General features: G+C 47.9%; 1 protein-coding gene and 2 non-coding genes across 4 annotated transcripts in view; all 3 read right to left on the reverse strand.

Moving 5' to 3' along the window:
- The window catches only part of LOC128823020 (zinc finger protein 883-like), a 341,706-nt gene that overhangs the window by 237,915 nt on the left and 82,860 nt on the right, over window positions 1–20,931 (reverse strand). The gene's annotated exons all lie outside the window — the stretch shown is intronic.
- Window positions 15,156–15,228, reverse strand: TRNAM-CAU (transfer RNA methionine (anticodon CAU)). Its single transcript has one exon. It is a non-coding gene; the product is annotated as a tRNA-Met (tRNA).
- TRNAA-UGC (transfer RNA alanine (anticodon UGC)) lies at window positions 18,226–18,297 on the reverse strand. The gene has a single exon. It is a non-coding gene; the product is annotated as a tRNA-Ala (tRNA).

The raw sequence follows: 20,931 nt of genomic DNA on the forward strand, positions 1-20,931 counted from the left end.
AGACAAAAAGAAGAACAGGAGTACTTGTGGCACCTTAGAGACTAACAAATTTATTAGAGCATAAGCTTTCGTGTGTATATATATCTCCTCATTATATGTTCCATTCTATATGCATCCGAAGAAGTGGGCTGTAGTCCACGAAAGCTTATGCTCTAATAAATTTGTTAGTCTCTAAGGTGCCACAAGTACTCCTGTTCTTCTTTTTGCGGATACAGACTAACACGGCTGTTACTCTGAACCTTTTAAGACAGAGTCTCTGAGCTCTGCTAATGGTTTTGAATCCAAAAGCCAAGCCTGTGTTGATGGAAATTATCTAACTGATAAAGGAAGTGAGAGAACTGCCAGCACAAAGAAGTTGCAGATAAAGAACATACCTGGTCAGCAAACAAATTGTCTAAATAAAAGGCACGGGATAACAAGATACCTTTAATTAAAATAAATGTAATGTTAATAAGTACCCCTGTAACAATGTATAGTGTGTATGATTTTTGAAAAAAAAAATCCTTTATGGTAATGATGCTTTTCAGCTGTTACCTGTGAACAAACTTAAAGCTTAATACAGCAGGAAAGACATTGTAACCTTGGTCTGCTGTAAAGGGAAAACTGAGGTACATCACCTCATGGATTTAATGACTGAACAGTGGGATAATTTCCCCATAACTCTTAAAAGATAGAAGCCATTAAAACCTGGCCTGCCTATAGAACAAAAACACAGGAAAATATGGAGGTAATTCCTCTTGTTTTGCCTGCAATCAGCAAGGGTATTTGTAAAAGAAAGGAATATTTTAAGCAATAATGAATGCCACCCCAAAAGGGGTAGAAAAATGTTATTTTTGTCTTTCAGAAAAAGCTAATATCAGCTACAGGACAACCTAATAAGAAACAAATAAAAGTGGGTATGCTTATCCATGCCTGTTGCTCCAAAGCCCTGTAGTAAAGACATCTCACTAGGATCCTGTATGTGGGATAAAATGAATAATGAGACCAAAGTACTGTATAATGGGCTATGTGTATGTGTTAATTCTTGGGTGGGAAAGTGTTTTTAAAAAAATGGAAGTGTTAGCAACCTTCCAATAGACAAATGTAAATGTAATGTAAGTAATGTGTTTACAAAAGGTAAAAAGGTAACATAGTTCCTAAAACAAACAAAAAGGCAATGTGGGAAACTGAACCATTCATATTATACATGCAAAATTAACAGAGATATCCCATCCCATCTCCTAGAACTGGAAGGGACCTTGAAAGGTCATTGAGTCCAGCCCCCTGCCTTCACTAGCAGGACCAAGTACTGATTTTGCCCCAGATCCCCAAGCGGCCCCCTCAAGGATTGAACTCACAACCCTTGGTTTAACAGGCCAATGCTCAAACCACTGAGCTATCCCTCCCCCCAAATATGCATGCAAATAGCAACATGTTAAGAATTGCCACTGCAGAAAGACATAACAGCTTACCATTGGTATAATATATTTTCTGAATGGTCTCCCACAACTACTGGCATACTAATGTTACTATCCCTAATTGTTTTTTATTTTAAATTGTATGTGTTTAATTGTAACATTTGAAATGTGCTGTTGGATAAAACAAATGTATGCAAAGCTAGAGCCACAGGCCCAAATCACCTCCCAGTATTTTCTATTATGTGGACTAAATAAGAAGTGACACTGGCGATTAATAATCTTAGTGTCAAAAGGGGGATATGTAGGAGCAGGATTTTATAATGTCCCATAAGAATTAATGTATGATTTGATTTCATCCCTGTCAGCCACCCTTTTTGAATAGCAGAAAGGAATGAGACCAGAACAATCCTTATGACTGATTATGGTCACCCTTTTGTTTTAGAATAAGTTATAATGTCTACTATGGTTTCCTATATGTATTACAAAGTAGGCCTCTAGTTAAATATACATTTCTTTGTTTTAAGGTTTAGTAAGTAAGAAACAGGATTCTCTATTGTGTCTATGTTAAGTAGATTAGAGGAACATTGAAGGCCTGGGTCTCAATGTAAATTGTCTTGGTTATTGATTGTAAAACTTAGCAAGGTTTAATTTGCAATGCCTTTTTGCTCCATATAAAATACTACTGTTTGTATTCTCAATCTGTGTGAATAAGGAATGTATGCATCAGGAAAAGATAAGGTGTGAAGGCCATTGTTATAGCCAGAGTCAAGGAAGAAGAAGTAAAGAGACTTAAAGGACATCAAAGAATCATTAGGTACTGCTTACTATCCAGATGGCTGTTAAACTGTCTGGCATCACAGCGTGCATACATGCTTTGCAGTGTAAGAAGGCACCCCCCCCCAGCAAACCAATCACCTCAGGACCACTCAGAGTCAATTTTGACTCCAGAAAATGACGTAGAGGAACAGCCTGCAATACCTTACCATCTACGCTCTCGTAAGGGTTGCCAGAAGCAGACAAGGACCTAAAGCAAGGCCCAAAAAGAAGCAGTAGTGAGCCTAGCGCCTGCTGCCTGGTGGATGTAAAACCGTGACTGCGGTTCCCTCAGTTGAGGTTGTCAGAACCGGAAGGGCCTTGCCTCCAACATGAACCTCTGGTGGTGCCTGTTCCTCGGCTGCTGGTGTCTTAAGGTCTGGGGAGTCCACAATGACAATTCTTTTATCCAGCAGCAAGTGTGGATAGCTCAGACCCTTAATATTTCTAATTGCTGGATCTGCAGCCACATCCCAGCCCACTCTCAAGCTTGTGTTCCTGTCCTGGCAATCCCACTCAATTCCCCAGACCTCACTGGAGGACCTCGTCCGTTTAACAAAACATGGAACAATAATGACACTTGGGAAGCAGTGGGAATAAATGTATCTAAATGGATAAGTGTGATGGAGGGAAAAGGTCATTGGTGTTGAGTGTGTAATGGACAGGGCTGGATCTGGGAAAAAGCCATTGCCTTCAGCATATTGTGGCCAATGGTGTATGGGATTATTCGAATAAAACTAAAAAGGGGCGGGCTGGGTATGGGGATATGAATTTTTTTCTTGACCTGAGGATCAAACAGAAAAAAAATCAATTTCATGTTCCCCCTACAGTAACCTTAGTGAAAACAATACAATCTTTCAACACCATGCAAAAAGGCTCCTGAGGTTACAAGCAGTAGTTGAAATAATGGCAAATGAAATCGGAGAGAGTTTAAAAAACCCTGGCCAAAGAAACAGGGGCGATCTGACAGATGGCCCTCCAAAACTGTCAGGCATTGGACATTGTGCTGGCGGCCAAAGGAGGGACCTGTGCTCTCATTGGAAAATAATGTGTGTTCATACCTGACGAACCCAAGGAAGTAATAGATCGCGCTAGTCACTTAGAACAAATCGCGTATCTTCCCCAAGAAGAGCCGAGTTCTTTATGGAAGTGGCTAAGTAACCTGTTAAATTTCTCTGGCATAGGAAACTGGTTGTTTCAGGGAGCCCTGACTATCCTGTTTGAAATCCTAATGATGCTTTCAGCTAATCTCCTGTTGTATCCAGAATTGTGTAAGGTATGCCACCCAAGTGACTGCCCCAAAACAGAGTGCTAATATGATTTCGAAATATCACTGATGAACGAAGAGATAAAGAACGATTAATATGTGGAACCCAGTAATTGTTGGTCTTTGCGTAAGCTTGACCAAAAGGAGGGATTGTGAAAGTGAAATGAATTATATTAAAGAAATAGAATGAATTAAAGAATGCTGTATGTACCTTTAAGTAGAAATGAGAAATGCTGCAAGCTGGGGGGCAGGAAAGCAGACATTAACTGCTTAATGAATTGCCCCACTTAAGGGCAATTGGTGAAGCATTAGCCTTAGATCGATAAGAGTTAATAACGAAGCAGGATATGCATATTGTGCCCTATGCAAATTTTACAATTTTGCTCTCTCTGTCCCTTTGTTTAGTTTGCGCCCTTTTATCTGTATAAATAAGACTGTTTGAATCTTGCATGGGGGCTCACATTATCTGAATGTATTAGCAGAGCGCTGTGCTAATAAAACAGAGTGGTCTGACAGACTATGAGTCCTGAGTCTAACTTTGACAAAGGTTACTTTAAAAAAAATGCCAAGATTTGGCAACAAAAAACTTCCACCCTGCGAGAGACTTTTGTCTTTTCCCCTCCTTTTATTGTTGGCAAACAGCCAGTGTAAACACCACAGGTTTTTATTTTATTTTATTTTATTGGCCTCCAGGAAGTATCCCACAACTCCCATGCTGCCGCTCTGGTCAGCGGTTTGAACTCTGCTGCCCTGCACCCCTCCCCCTTGCAAGCCCTGGGAATTTTAAATCTCATTTCCTGTTTGCTGGCTTCCCAGGTGGCTTTCCAGGTGAGCATGGCTGGTTATCGCACCAAATGTGCTCCTACTTGGACCACTGCTGAGTTGTTGGATCTGATCAATATATGGGGAGAGGAGTCTGTTCAGTCACAGCTGTGAGTGACTTGTAGGAATCGGGACACATATGAACAAATTTCTTGGGGCTTGTGCAAAAAGGGCTATGATCGGGACATGCAGCAGTGCAGAGCGAACATAACGGAGCTGAGGCAAGCGTATCATAAGGTGTGGGAGATGAACCATCGCTCCGGTGGTGCACCTAAGACCTCCCACTTCTATAAAGAGCTGAATGCTATCCTCGGTGGTGACCTCACCTCCATTGCCAATTGCCCCGTGGATACTTCACATGCAGCTGAAAGAGGGGGTAACCCGGAGGCTGAAATTCTGGATGAAGTTGAGCTAGAAGAGGATGTGGTGCTCCCAGTGGTGTCACCCGGTACGGCAGGCAGCCAGGAACATTTCTCCACTTCAGAAGTGCTCAACAGGGATCAGGAAGCAGATGAGACTTTGGGTAAATTGCTGTGGCTTGTGTAGGGAATTGAAAAGTGGGAGACAGGTAGTGTTTTCTGTGAGCTGGACATTGCCCTGTGTAGCTAATCTGTATGGCCAAGCAGGGTGTCGATGGACATCGAGACCTGCAGGGAATCCTTCAGAGAGAGGCTCTGGATAGTTTCCAAGAGGTACTTGTTAATCCTCTGCCGCAGATTCTAAGGGATTGCAGCCTTGTTAGTTCCCCCATTGTAGGAAACTGTACCATGCCATTTAGCAATCACTGGAGCTGGGACCAAAGCAGCACATAGCTGAGCTCCATATAGACCAGGGTAAAATCCACAAGCATTCAGCAGCTGAGACCTCGTTTCTCTGGTCAACCTCAGCAATGAGATGTCAGCCAGCAGGTTGGCTGCCTGTGAAAAAGTGTGGGATAATATTAGAATCAGATCCCTGCAAAGGTGCCCTGCAAGCCATGACCTTTTTGTCCATATGCACAACCGCCTTCCCCCACTCCTGAAACTCACCATGATTGGGATGCTCGTGGAGCTGTGTCCCTGCCTAGAATCTCAGAGAGAAAGTGATCTCTACTAGCAAAATGCCCTTTTTACTAAAATGTTTCAATTGTTTGCTGGAATGTAACAATCCCTCTTCTGTTCAGCACAGACCTTGAAGAAAACATCACACACCCCCGTGGACCAGCTGTGGCAGATAAGGGAAAAAACCTAGGCACAGCAAAGAAGACATATTCCGCGAGGTTATACAGCGTGATGAGAGACAGATCAGGGAACGGAAAGAGTGCTGGGAAGCCGAAAGGCAGGACAGAAAGGAGAATGCCGCTTTTGCTAGGCAAGTGACAGAGAGGATCATAAATGTTATGGAGGATCAGACAGAGATGTTCAAGTCTCTGATACAACTGCAGACTGAGCAGATCCAAGTTCAAGCGCCACTGCAGCAGATGCACAATTCTTTGCCAACCCCACCCCACTCTATGCCCACACATTCCTTTTCATTTCACAGCATTCCTGAGTTTCCCCATCACTCCTCCTCCCCCTCACAGCTTGCACAATGATAGCTGGAGCTACACACGGTAGTGAGGTTTTACTCTTTTTAACAATAAATAAAGGATAAGGTATTTAATGATACAGCATTTTTATTCTGTGTTCTACAAAAGTATATAGCAATCAATTCACTCTCAGGAACAGGCTTCTAAAGCATTTTGTTACACTGATCTTGGGCCCCAAAATTGTACATGGATGCAACACGGAAGTAACTCCAAAGCAGACATGTGTTACTACCCCTCATTGTCAAAGTGGTTCCTCAAAGTCTCTCTGATGTTAATAGCAGCCCTTCAGGGCCGGCTTTAGGAAGTGTGGGGCCCAATTCGAACAGTTTCGACGGGGCCCCAGCAGCGATGACTAAAAAAAAAGCCACTTAAAAAGAACCCTTTCATTTCTTCCGTGTATTATTTACTTTCCATGACTATATAAATAATAACAAAATTATATATTCATTAGCTGATTTTCACTTTCATATTAGGAAAATAATTCATGTTTTGATAGTTGTACAACTGATTTTCTTCAATAATGTTTATTTTATTAAAATTTATAAAACATTTCATTATTAATATAAAATTGTGCCCTCCTCCCCCCCCCAGCGCCTCTCGGCCCACGGAAACAAACTCTGCTTCCCCAGCGCCGCCCCGCCGAAACAGCTGTGGGCCAAAAAGGAAGAAAAGGAAGGTTTGGGGGTTGGGGGTGACATAGGGTGACCAGATCACAGCAGTAAAATAGGACCCGACCCCTCCCCGCTCGGCCCCATCATCACACCCCTCTTCACCCCTAGCCCCCCGCTGGCTTGCTGTGTCCCTCCTAGTCAGTCCCCCACCCACCACTTGCCTCCTTTCACCTTCTCCCTCCCTCACCAGAAACCCCCATGCCCACCCCTAGAACCCCTGCTGGCTCACTGCTTGCCTCTTTGCCCACCCGCCGCTTGCCCACCTGCTCGCAGCTCGCCCCCCCCAAGTATAAAGCCTCATTCAAAGACCCAGGGGTCACTATATTACTGCACACAGCAGTCAATCAGTGCAGTTGAAGATAAATCTCTGCATTATAGTATCAGAGGGGTAGCCGTGTTAGTCTGAATCTGTAAAAAGCAACAGAGGGTTCTGTGGCACCTTTGAGACTAACAGAAGTATTGGGAGCATAAGCTTTCGTGGGTAAGAACCTCACTTCTTCAGATGCAAGACCCTCTGTTGCTCTCTGCTTTATGCATTTTTGTATAACTTTTATATGACTTTGTATTGAACCTTGGTAATGTTATAACTGGCCCCTAAGGTAGTATAATTAAGGTGAAAGAAAAATGTCTTTTTGCTAGAGTTCTTCCCCCACTTTGGAAGTGCCTGCTTCCCACACCTTCCTCATTCACACCTCATTCATTCAACAGGTCAATTGATTACAGACAGCTGCAACCCTTGGAGAGGGGCTGGGAGCCAGCCAAGGAAAGCTTTGCCCAGGGCTGAGTGGGACAGAGTTTGGGTGCAGGCTCCGGGCTGGGGCACGGTGTGGGGTGCAGAATGGGTGGAGGGGTGCAGGCTCTGGGAGGGAGTGCGGGGGGTGGGTGCAAGCTCTGGGACAGAGTTTGGGGGCTGGAGAGGGGGTGGTGAGGGCTGGGGGGGAGGGGACTGCCATCACATGTGACTTCCTTCCTCCCCTGCTGCCCCTCACCATAGCCTCGGTGGGGGATGGGGCTGCCCCTTGCCCAGTGTTTGCAGGAGTGGTGGCTGGCGGGAAACCCAGTCAAACTCTGGTTTTACTCTTTCATTGATGGGTCACTTTAACCCCTTACAAGCCCCTTCCTGCCTCTCACCCCCCTTTTCTACTGGGCTTGTTTGATCTTTTCGGTGGAGCCAGATGAAAACCACAAACCCCAGCGAGAGCAACAGGCTGGAAGACTAGACTGAACCCACCACCCAGTCTAGTCCATCCCAGAGCCCAGGACTGAGGGCAAATGTCCCCCCACCCCCGGGCCACCTGCTTCCACTCCTGGCCTCTCCCAGTGCCACCAGCGATTCTGTGTGGCTGCATCGGATGGGATTTCAACCGGAACCCGCCCCCCCCACTAAATTCACTCCTGTTTTGTGACCACTCTGCACCAAGAGCACCATCCTTCCCTGCCCTAGAGCTGCTGGATGGCTAGAAAGCTGAGCTGGGTGTTTGATCGATCCAGAATATTATCGTGCCCTCCCCCCCCAAAATCCCTTAATGTTCACACAGCTTGGGGGGGGGGGAATATTCCTCCCCCCCAAAGCCGGTCTATTTTATTCTTGCAGGGCAAATGAAGGAGCCAGAGTTTAATGGAAATATTCAGCCCCTACAGTGGTCTTGCAGCAGGGGAAGCAGAGTTGATGGAAACGGAACTGGTTTGGATAGGAGCCCCTGTCCCCCTCCTTTGCAAAATAATTTGGGGAGGGGAATCAGATCACTCCGTGCCTCAGTTTCCCCTCTCTCGGGGGAGAAGGGAGAGATAAAAGTCTCAGCCTGCCATGTTGCAGACCTTTCGCATTCTCCCCACTTGATGTATTTGAATTCCTCCTCCAAACCTCCCTCTCTCTCTCTCACCTGGAATTCACAGCACTAAGTACCAGCTCTGAGCTTTCTTCCTGGGTTACATGATCCCGAGTTTAGTTTTGAAACACTAACAGACACAGGCAGGCATAAACTCACCCTCAAACAGCAACACCACTGCAGAGATTCCTGTCTCCCACCTGACCAGAAGCCCCCTCGGAGTCTCCTCCAGGTGAGTGCTGGGGGGAGGGGAGGGGAAGGCTGCAAAGCACATGTGCCTTCTCCCCTCTCCCCCCTCCTGACCTGCAACAGCCCCCGCTGCCTCTGCCTCAGCTCCCCCCCCCCACGGCCAGCGTCTCTCGTTGCCTGGCAACAACAGCTGCTGCTTCCGGGAGAGCCACGGAGCTTTGCTTCAGGCAGGGACACCGCCCGATCTGCGCGGGGCCCTCTTGGGGCGGGGCCCAATTCAGGGGAATCGGTGGAATAGGCCTAAAGCCGGCCCTGCAGCCCTTTGGGCTCCTCTACAATTCATCCGGGGATGTGCAAAATGTGCCATCATGCACCATTTTGTGTCCCACCCCTCCAATGGTTTCTGGCTTTCTTTCGTTCTGTTTTTCCAACTGTCATTCTTTTGTAGTGCATGCCAGTGAGAGAGGATGGGTCCCGCACTTCTCTCCTATGCTCTGTTAGCTGTCGTGAGGACATTGCGCATGGCAGCACAGTTACTCGCAGAATTACTTGCAAAGTTAGCAGAGGATAAATCGCAGGCACCCTAGTGTGATATGGATGGCAGCAACTTATCAGTGCTTTGTGCATTCACAGAGCAGCTGCATATAGGAGAGCATTGCTTTTGGGCTAGGGAAACAAATACTGATTGGTGGGATCGCATTGTCCTGTGGGTGTGAGATGACGACCAGTGGGTACTAGGGTTACCATATTTCAACAATCAAAAAAGAGGACGGGAGGAGCCCCGCCCTAGCCCCGCCCCGTCCTGTCTTAGCCCCGCCCCATCCTGTCCTAGCCCCGCCCCTGCCCCTATCACTCCCTCCCACTTCCTGCCCCCTCAGAACCTCCAACCCTCCCCCCCACTCCTTGTCCCCTGACTGCCCCCCAGGACTCCACCCTCTCCCTAAGCCTCCCTGCCTCTTGTCCCCTGACTGCCCCCTCCTGAGACCTTCCCCACTTCCTAACTGGCCCCCTAGGACCCTACCCCCTACCTGTCCCCTGACTGCCCCAACCCTTATCCACACCCCCACCCCTGACAGCCCCCCCCCAGAACTCCTGACCCATCTAAACCCCTCTGCTCCCTGTCCCCCCCTCCTGGGACCCCTGCTCCTAACTGCCCTCCAGAACCCCACCCCCTACCTAAGCCTCCCTGTTCCTTATCCCCTAACTGCCCCTTCCTAAGACCCCTCTCCCTAACTGCCCCCCAGGACCCTACCTCCTACCTGTACCCTGACTGCCCAAAACCTTATCCACCCCCCCGAAAGCTCCCCCCAAACTCCCGACCCCCCCCTGCTTCTTGTCCCCTGACTGCCCCCTCCTGGGACCCCTGCTCCTAACTGCCCTCCAGAACCCCACACCCTACCTAAGCCTCCCTGTTCCTTGTCCCCTAACTGCCCCCTCCTGAGACCCCCCCACCTGTACCCTGACTGCCCAAAACCTTACACCCCCAACCCCTAGACAGCCCCCCCCGAACTCCTGACCCATCCAACCCTCCCCCCTGCTCCCTGTCTCTTGACTACCCCCCCACCCCAGAAACTCCCTGCCGCTTTTCTGCCCCCCCCAGCCCCCTTACTGTGCTGCAGAGCAGCGCGCTCAGAAGCGGGGGAGGGGAGCAGGGTCGGAGGTCCAGACTGCCGGAGGCCGAGGCCGGCCGGCCATCTGCGAATGCAGGGAGGGAGGGGGAGGGAGAGAGAGGAGGGGAGTGGTGTCAAGTTTCAGGAGAGAGGAGGGGGAAGTGAAGGAAGGGCTCTGGCTGCCGGAGCCCCGAGCGAGTGGCAGGATCCGGGCTGCCCTGTAAGCCGCGCACGCTCTGTATGGGGGGAAGTCCGGACATTGACAAATTCCCCCCGGACGCTATTTTTAACTTGAAAAAGCTGGACATGTCCGGGGGAATCCGGACGAATGGTAACCCTAGTGGGTACAGAACTTTAGGATACATAAAGCAACCTTCCTGGGGCTATGTGCTGAGCTGGTTCCTGACCTGCAGCGGAAGAGACAAGATTGAGAGCTGCCCTTCCGGTAGAGAAGCATGTTGCAATTGCTGTGTGGAAGCTGGTGAATCCAGACTGCTACCAATCAGTCGCAAATCAATTTGGAATGGGAAAGTCCACTGTTGGGGCTGTATTACTCCAAGTGTGCAGGGCAATAAATCACATCCTGCTGCATAATACCATGACTCTGGGAACTCTGCATGAAATAGTGGATGGCTTTGCAGAGATGGGTTTCCCTAACTGTGGCAGGGTGATTGATGGCACACACATTCCAATTTTAAAACCAGACCACCTTGCCTCTGAATACATCAATAGGAAGGTATACAGGAACTTTCTTTCCAGACCACAAGTTCACAGTGCGGGATGTGGAAATGCCCATAGTAATCCCAGCTTACCTCTTACAGCCCTGGCTCATGAAACCTTACACAGGGCAGCTGGACAGCAGCAAGGAGTTTTTTAACAACAGGCTAAGCAGGTGCCGCATGGGGGTCGAATGTGTCTTTGGCCGTTTGAAAGCTAAGCAGTTGGTGTTGTAATGTTACAGTGGAGGTTGAAATGAGGCTATTTCTTCAGGTAGAAGACAATCATTGTGTCAGGAAGGGGATTGGAACACATGCCTTCATACGGAGCCCAGAACAACAAATGACAGAAAGACACAACCTTGCATCTGACATGTTAGACCACACAGCAAGCCTGACGTGGTTAGTTCAGTGATTTATCAATCTTAGTTTTCTTTAACTTGTTATGAACTCTTCAGGGAGGCAGAGATGGCACATATCTTTCAACTTCTAGAGTCCTTCTGAAGCAGAGCTGATTTTTATATGTAGTCTCCCTGCTCACTTTTTAAGAGAATAAAAGATGGTTGCTAGCATTCTAAGAAACTAATGTTGAACCTCAAACTCCTGCATGGTGGGCCAGACGGCCAAGCAACCAGCACCCACAACTTCTACCACCTTTTGTTTTCAAAATAGCTCAGACCTCAGTGTGTTCAGCCTTTCTGAAAACCTGGCCAAAATTTTTGGTGCCTAAATGGGAGCTGAGTTCTTCTGAAAATCTGGCTCTAGCGTGGGTGTGAGACCTTCTGAAAGTTCTGGCCCATGTGTCTGGAAGCTCTAAGAACCTTCAGAACTTTTATCATGTGCTAGAACCTGATGAGAAAACCTTCCTTCTGTAGAACTCAGCAGAGATTTTCTCATTGATTTACAATCACAATGTTTCATCTTGATCCCAGTTGTAGGTATGAACAAAATGCATGTATTGTATTTTTACATGCAATGTGAAACAAACACCCCTAGTTGGGTAGAGGGATAGAAGTAGGTCTGCCACTAAACCACATTGCCTTTCATCAGTAGCTACCTCAACAAGGTAGTAACCAGTGGCCAACAGGTGAAAGGCCCATCATCTATGCTTAGAACACTTCAGCAGATAAACCTCAGGAAAGGAAGAGGCTAATGATAACTTTCTCAGGGATGGTTACTTCCAAAGACTTGTATATAGAGTGGGATGAAAGTTTTTTGGATGAATATTTTATTTGCTGAAATATTTTGGTTTACTCGAAATGATTTTTTGGTTTTGTTTCACCAAGAAAATTGGAAAAAATATTCATCTTGGGTCAACCTGAATGTCTATTATTGTTATTATAAGGTTGGTTAGGCTAGCTAGCAAGGGAAAAAATAATTTGCACATGTCCATTTGTGTAAAAGGGCATGCAGCCTGGACTTCGAGGTGCACAGTGGAAACATGCCCACATTCTGTTACTAGTCAGTGGGAAACTTTGATTTTTATATGGTCTCCAAAGCCCTTCCCAAGCTTATGTAGAAGAAGGGGAATCAGAAAAAAACATGGATTTGTTTAAATTGCCTGTGAAGAATAAATTAATTTTTTTTTATATAACATCACCTTTCTCTAACTAAGAATCAAACCCACATCACAACAATGAGTGTGGCAAATCCTAACCACTAGACCACTGAGGAGGTAATGATGTGGTTTGTCTTCTCAGCTATGCTCCACTTTCTTAGGCTACTTTCTGTCCAATTTCTGAAGCTGATCCATTGTCCGTTCCCTGAGGGGCTAAAAACAGAGAGTGCAGGAACCCCTGTGCTCAGGGTCACAACCTGAGTCCAACCCAAGGTACTGAAACAAACACAAATGATGTTTCAGCTTCTTCCAGCAGGATCACAGAGCAACACAAAGAAAGCCCATGAGAAACAATCTTCCTCTGCCTTCATTTATCCCATTGCAACCCTCTCAGCATCCTACCTGGACACTCTTCTGGGAAGGACACTGAGCTGATAGGAGCTCTGGCATAGAGACCAAGGGAGGGAGTTTGTTCCCCCTCGGTGTGAGCTGATCGCATTCTGACTCCCGGGGTGTGGAACTGCCTTCCCCGTCACTTTCCCCTGCCCATGGAAAATCCATATATTCCATCGTAATCAATTGATTGACAGTGTCTCTGAGCCTAATAAGCAAGGTGACACTCCACCAGCGCTGTGTGTAATAAACTCCTATGCTTGACCTCTACACGGTGTGGATTTATGTTCCTTCAGGCGCCACCATGTGGCCAATTTATCCATTTCATGCTGGGGTGCTTTTACAGGGAAAAGCATTTTCTCTGCAGGGAGCCACTTGCCAGAAAAACCTGTTTCTGGCTGTCTGAGCTACAGCATTAGACCTTGTGGACACTCTCTCTTGTGCAGCTGCAGCCTCCTCTTGTCCCTTCCCCCATCTGGACCTGGTGCCTTGGTTCTGACTTCTATTCTCTTGGGACAAATCTGGCAGAGTTTTGGGGGAAAATGTTTTTTTTTTATTGCTGTTGTTTGTTTGTTAGGTGGAGGATCACAGTGACGGTTGTTGAGTGACACCAGGATGTGTTTTGTGAATCTTCTTCCAGGCGAACCATGCACTGGAAGGGCCCTTGCTTGAAGTTCAGCCATTGCGCAAATGCCCTTTGAGCTGGGGCTGGTGTTATTTTATAACCTTCACCAGAGGGAGGGTGTCCCTGGATCTGCCTTTCAGCACCTTATTCACGGCAGGTTGGAATCTTACTCTAGCACCAGGTTGACGATTTCCCTGGTTTAGTCGCACACAGCAATCCCATTGAACAGCAGGAAGGTTTCTGAAACACTGCATGCACTTGGACAACTTTAAGTTCCCTGTGTGTCAGGGTAACACCCACCTCTGCATGTGGCTTGAATGAACAAACAATAACATAGCAGAGGAGGGCACTGAAAGGAAAACTAGATAGAAGGAACTTTTGTGCAATAGTTCGGCCTCTGTGCTGGGATAATATAGCGAATTCCAGCACTGGCCATGGGGGTAACAAACCTTAACCCATTATTTTGCCTTTAGCCAAGCTCCTGGGCATAAAATCCACTGTTCTTAATGGGGGTAGGAATCAGCAATTATTGAATTAAAAAATCTTCAGAGAAGTAGCTGCAAGTGGTCCCCAAAGGTTTCTTTGTGTTCACATCAGTACAGGAATGAGGCATAAAGCAGAAATGGGGGGAGGGGCTCTGAATTTAAATCAGTTTTAGAGAGAAATGTGTTCAAACACAGTGAGACTTGATGTATGGAAGAAATAACAAGTGATCCCCAGCTCCTTATGAGGAGAGGCTGAGGGAACTGGGATTGTTTAGTCTCCAGAAGAGAAGAATGAGGGGGGATTGGATAGCAGCCTTCAAGTACCTGAAGGGGGGTTCCAAAGAGGATGGAGCTCGGCTGTTCTCAGTGGTGGCAGATGACAGAACAAGGAGCAATGGTCTCAAGTTGCAGTAGGGGAGGTCCAGGTTGGATATTAGGAAACACTATTTCACTAGAAGGGTGGTGAAACACTGGAATGCGTTACCTAGGGAGGTGGTGGAGTCTCCTTCCTTGGAGGTTTTTAAGGCCCGGCTTGACAAAGCCCTGGCTGGGATGATTTAGTTGGGAATTGGTCCTGCTTTGAGCAGGGGGTTGGACTAGATGACCTCTTGAGGTCCCTTCCAACCCTGATATTCTATGATTCTATGATTCCTTCCCCCAAGCCTCAGGTGGGGATTAGCTGCCAACAGCTGCGGCTGCTGCTCTGAGGGGAGTGGTATAAGCTGTCTGCCTGTGTATGCAGCCCACCAGCTGGTTCTCCTGGGGCAGAGGGTGAGTTGCTGGGCAGGGATGCTGCACTTGCTGGGGTCTGAAATATGAACAGGGGTCTAAGGAACTGGCCTCCAGTGGGGGTCGAGGATGCTGAGGCAGTGGAATCTCAGCATCACAGTCATCAAGAATCAAAGCTGCTTGGGAGTGAGGATGGGGGGCAGCAGCCCAAATGGATTTTTTGTGCATCCCTTTAACTACTTGCCCACAACAACCTGGCAGCCCCCAGCTTTTTCTCTGCACTACGGTTGTGCGCTCTGTGGAAAGGAGCTTCTAGGAATTGGTATTTCAGGAGTCATAAAGGAAAAGGAAAAGTTAATGCCTTAGAAAAGTCTGTGTGTGTGTGTGTGTGTTAAAAGGATGGGAGGGTGTCTAGAAACCACTCTGCTATAGTCTCTTTTCTCTAATTTCCTTAAGAAAATCTGAAGCAGGGAGCAAAAACAGTTGCCTTCTCTGAGGCTTGAACTCAGGACCTTCAGATTATGAGACTGATGTGCTGCCACCCACACTAAGAAGGCTTTGAAAGCTCTTAGGCTCAGTGCATGTAGGACCCTCCTTCAGCAGTGACTGGGCAGGGAAGGAGCCTGGTGTGTGCTTGAAGAGGAAGGGAGATCTGCTGCCCAGAGACCTGCCTGGCAGCTTTCTCAGCACCAAAAAAATCAGCTCTCCCCATCACTGAACAATCCACCTGGGACTAAGAGCAGCACTGGGGAGCTTTCTCACTGCCACTTCTGCTGGGGTGGGCAGGCGCTCTGGAGGCCTTTCCAGAAGAGAATTGGGAACTGAGTTGGGAAAACCAGTTTGAAAACAGGAAGCTTAGGTTTACACTCATTTATTTATAATGTAACCCTTCTGCCCATTTAAGTTGGCAGCAACAAGGGCCGGGTTCTGTATCTAGGGGTTCCGTTTCAATAACGCAATGCAAAACCGGCTCGAGCCCCCACCCAGTGACCTGGGACAATTACATAGCACCCCCTGGGTGCCTCTAAGAGGCAATACTTCCCCTCTCGCAAGCACGGAGTCTGAGTGTAACAGAAAATGTTTAATAACATGAGGTAAACGACATCAGCATTACATTGGAAAAACACCACAAACAGGATTCATAACACAAACCATGAGCAAAAAACCCACCCCAACAAGTTGGGCTGTGTCCTTTCCCTTGGGTTCTTGAAACCAGCAACCCAAGGATCACCAAAGTCCCAAAAGTCCAACAACCCCCCAAAGTCTCTGTCCCTGGTCAGTGCAGCCCCAGAGTTCGGGGGGGGGGGGGACACGCAGGGTGTTAAGAAGCACCTTACGTGATCCGAGGCCGATGGGGTTCCGCCACAGCCTTCACCACGAGCCGCTCCACTCCACCAGCTGCCCCGTGAGCTGCTCCCGCCATCCCACGAACTGTTCTGGCAGCTGCTCCACTCTGCTCACCGACCTGTGAGCCGCTGAGCTCTGCTCCACTTCAGCCGTCCCTTGGGCCACTCCCACAAGGCTCCGCTCTGCTCTGCCAGCCACTTAGCAATATAGCTTCAGGCTCCCCCACTAGTTAACACAGCCTCAGTGATCTCAGCTCTTAATAACTTTAGCTCTTTCGTGATTTCAGCTCTTAGCAATTTCAGCTCATAGTAGGGGAGCCCCAGTGCTAGTGCACCATTAGCCCAAAGTGAATTCAGCTCAGCAGTCTGTAACTAGACTTCTAATGGAATCAAAGTTAGCTCTGATATTCAACAGTGGAGAGAGGAGATAGTGCAATTGGTGTTTCAACCCCTCAGAGAGGGGGCCCATACCATCAGGTACAAATACGTGCCCTCATCCCATCCCATCCCATCCCATCCCCATGCACACTTAGGCCTGGTCACATTTCCTGGTGCCCTGCGCAGCTGTGTGCTGCTCCAGCCTCTTCCTGCACCCACCCTACCCCTGCTTCCCTGAAGACTGCAGCCAGCCCAACCCTGCACTCACCGCATGGTAAGTGGAGTGACCCAGCCCCAGCCTGCTCCGCTCCCCTGGCTCCCAGGCTTGGGGGGAGGGAGGAACCACCCCCCAGCACTTACCAGCGGTGCGGCTGGGAGCCAGGGGAGCAGAGCAGTGTCCATGAGAAGGGCATCATGGCTCCGGCTGTTCGGGCTCTCCAGTGAGGCACAGAACTCCCTGCAGGACCTCCCATTTGATGGCAAGTCTCTGTTTGACTCCTTCTGCCCATCTTACTTCCTGCCCCCTCAGTCTCTTTCCTTCCCCATTGGGGCCATGCAGAGAGGAGCCCCAGTCAGTCTCTGTCACAGAGAGTCTGAATCCCATAAAGGAAGGGAGGGGTCACTGTAAAACATTGATAATGGGTCGGGGAGGGGTGTGTGTGGTTAGGGGGAGAAAGGATGCAGAACTAACACTGGGGCTCAGAGAGATTCCCCCAGATTGGGGAGATCTCCTGCTGCCCACCATCAGCCAGCTGTGGGAAGAACAACTCGGGATTGCTTCGGGAAGCCACCTTTAAAAACACAAGTGTAACATGCTAATTATATTTTAGTAAGACCAAAGCCTTCTCAAAGCCAGTGTTACAATCACTGGAATGACTTTGTCCTGATATTTTGTTTACCAGCCGCAGCTGCAAAACAAGTCAAATTACAGCTCCTGTTTGGAGTCAATGCACACAGAAGAATCCGGAGGCTTTTCATTGCTTAGATTCTGCCGCCATATGCTGCAGCTATTTCATTTCTATCCTGTTCCAAGGTTTACCGTTGTGCAAAGCAATGTTAGGCCCTTGGGAGAGACCGGAGCAGAGGCTCCATTTATTTAACCTGCCAAAAAAAAAAAAAAAAAAAAGCAAGCAGAAATGTAGATTACCACCAATGTTCCTCCAGCCCAACCTTCTGCTGATGCACCTTAGCCCTCGCCGGTGCAGGGTTTGAAGCTTGCATTACTTAAATTCCAGGACACTCTAGGATTTCAGCTCCCCTTTGCCCAGAGGGAACCTGCACCCCACTCCTAACCAGGTTCTTCTTCATGGGATGACTGTAGGGGGGCTGGGTCTCTCTTTATATTTTCTCCCTTTAGGACAGTCCAGCATGCCTATAACTGGGGCATCTGAGCACCCAGGACTTTCTGTGGAGCTGCCATTCCCCTTCCCCTTCTATGGTCTCATTTGTCATTGACTCCAGCCTTTTTTCTATCCATCATCAGCACTATCCCAAGCAAGCTGCACTCACCTCAAAAAGACAGTGTCCCCTGTTGGGTGTAAATCACTGACCTTTCTGAGCACTGACTTGCCTCTCAGTCTGGGCAGATGGGACCTGTCCCTCTAGTGCTGGAGGATTCACTCTTCTCATCTATCATTGTGCCAAGCAGCACTGTGGGTGGGAATCTTAAACTTACTGATGTGACTTAGGAGCAGAAACCCCCACAGACCTTCTATGCAATTGGCACTTGCCCCTCACTGAGCAAGATTGAAACTTGGGCAGGGAAATGCTGGGTCACATCCGAGATGGACATGAGCAAACCTGCAGTGTGGGAAAAAAAAAAAAAGAACATGGAGATACTGGGGATTGAACCCAGGGCCTCATACATGCAAAGCATGCACTCTATCACTGAGCTACATCACCAGCTTGGATAAGGTCTGCTCTGTGGGCCAAACCTGCTGTCCTGGAGGTTGGTGGGTCATAGGGAACACTTTGCAGCAGGGCCAGATTCTACACAGCAAAGGGGGAGAGAGATTGGCATGCCCTGGACTTAGGGTGCAGAGATACAAGAATCAGCCCTCATACTGCATTGGATGGGGCGGGTGCTGTAATCCCCTGCTGGAAGGTAATGGGGGGGGCGCTGTGAGCAGCTCAACACCTGTCCCTGGTGGCAGAAGAGGGGGGGGTGTTGTACTTAAAGTACTGCACAGGATCTTTTCAGGGGGAATAAGGCAAAACGCCACATTTATTAGTAATACATGTATTTATTAACCGTGTATTATATGCATATAATATATTACACTTACACTCACACACAAACACACTCCGTCTTGTTGTTACCAATTAGTTGCTCCCCTTAACTTCACTGGCCAGGTGAGTTAGATGGGGGAGCCGGGCTTCTGCCGATCCGGATCGATGCTCCCATGTTGACAAGACGAGACCCGGGGTCCTCTGCAAGACACCTCACTTTTATAACAGCTTTCCTCTTATGCAAATCTATACCAGATTCAAACTCTGTGTCTGTGTCCATTGGTCCTTTGTGCTGCTTTCTTTTGAGTGTTGTCCCAATGCTGCAAAGAGGGTGTTTTCAAAAGAAGGTGCTTGCTTCTAACCCCTGAGGCCGTGGGTATGTCTGCTTGTCTTTAATGAGCCCACTTGACACGTTTTATTGTCCTTGGGTCTGGCTCCCAGCCCCTCTCCAAGGGTTCCATTCTATATGCATCCGAAGAAGTGGGCTGTAGTCCACGAAAGCTTATGCTCTAATAAATTTGTTAGTCTCTAAGGTGCCACAAGTACTCCTGTTCTTCTTTTTGCGGATACAGACTAACACGGCTGTTACTCTGAAACTCTCCAAGGGTTGAGGCTGTCTGGAGGTGCTGCCTTCCATGCCTTGCTCATCCACACCTCATTCATTCAACAGGGCAATTGATTAAGAGTGGGGGGGAGAGCTCTTGTTCTACTGCTAGCAAAAAGAAATTTTTCTTCTATCTTATTCTATCCTTAGGGGCTATAATATTATACTAAGGGCAATGCAAAGTTTCTAAATGAGGCTTTGATACAAAGTCCCATGAAAACAGAGGTCACACGTGGGTAGACCCACCACAAGGTAGGGTGACCAGACAGCAAGTGTGAAAAATCGGGACAGGGGGTGGGGGTAATAGGAGCCTATATAAGAAAAAGACCCAAAAATTGGGACTGTCCCTATAAAATCGGGACATCTGGTCACCCTACCACAAGGTTATATGAAGAGGCACAATGTAAAGTCATATGAAAATTATCAGAGATTTATCTACAGGGGGGGATTCCAGGTATTTCTAGGATCCGCTATTTCCACCTGCCTATAAAGTCCAGCTTTCCCCAGCACATTCACTATGGTGCAATTGGGTCACTGTTTCCAAGGCTGTACAGCTAAGAATAGCTCCCAATTTCCCTTCTATCTGCAGCAGGATTAGCCTGCGTCGATGGTTAATGAAGTGGATGTACTTGTAGATTGTTATTCATTCCCCACCTTGACAATTCACACAGTCCCTTTCCTACTCAAATCTCCAGCACCTCAGTGACGGTAGCAGGGGTTGGGTTTTCCCTGTGGGCCTGAGATTTTCAGGGTCCTTTTTTACCTCCACCTAGAGTGAACTCAGCTTTTTTCCCATCCCAGACATTCCATGAAATAACAACAGCAGCATAAAGAAAGAGGGGAGGGAACATCTCACTGCCAGGGCTGGATGTGCCCAGGGCCCCCTGCTTGTCCATTGTCTCCATTGCAGAAGAGGAAGGTTCCATGGAATTTGACATCCTGCTTAGCACAAGGGACAAAGAAAGATGTTGCTGTTCCTGTGTCTGTGCAAAGAAAATTGTGCTTTATTTTAAAAGAGAGGTGAGAAATGGCCCCTTGGTGGGACAATATCCTCAGGATTAAGAGCAAAGACTCAGGCTGAGAACCGATTTAACTCCACTCATCTGGGGTTTAAAAAAATTGTCTTCCTTGGAGAGATTGCAAACTTGTGACATTAATCTAGACTCTGGGGGTTTGGGCTGCTTTAACTCATGGTAGAAACATGAACTTGATTCCAAGAAGGGAGAGAGGAGAAGCCTGAAGCTGACTTTAGTCCAGGCTGGGATCTCCTGGATGGGTGGAAACTTCCTTCCCTGCTACCAGGGAATAGCGACTACTGGAGACATACCAGGGCTGGGATGAAAGGGGATTGTTGCATGGACTTTATGCGTACAGGGCCCCACTAACTCTAAATCCTCCACTGTAACAGGAACTTAGAAAGTCACACCTTGGTCAATGGTAGGACTGGGGTTTGAAAAAGAGATTCTTTTTTCCTCCCCTTCATGAGAAAGAAAGTAAGAGCTGGCAACTCAGGTGCAGAATACCACTTTTTCCTCTGGCTGAGGAGCTGGAAACCAGGCACAGATGACTGGTGTTTCCTGAAAGAGGCCGGGGGGGCACAATTTCAGGGTTCAGCCCCACCCCCTTATGATCAACAGCTCCTCCCAGGTGTGAACAATGCAGGGAGAGGAAGCAGCAAAGGCAGCCCCTCTCCACTTACCCCT

The sequence above is a fragment of the Malaclemys terrapin genome, chromosome 15 (genome assembly GCF_027887155.1).
Source record: "Malaclemys terrapin pileata isolate rMalTer1 chromosome 15, rMalTer1.hap1, whole genome shotgun sequence".
NCBI classification, from domain to species: Eukaryota; Metazoa; Chordata; order Testudines; family Emydidae; genus Malaclemys; species Malaclemys terrapin.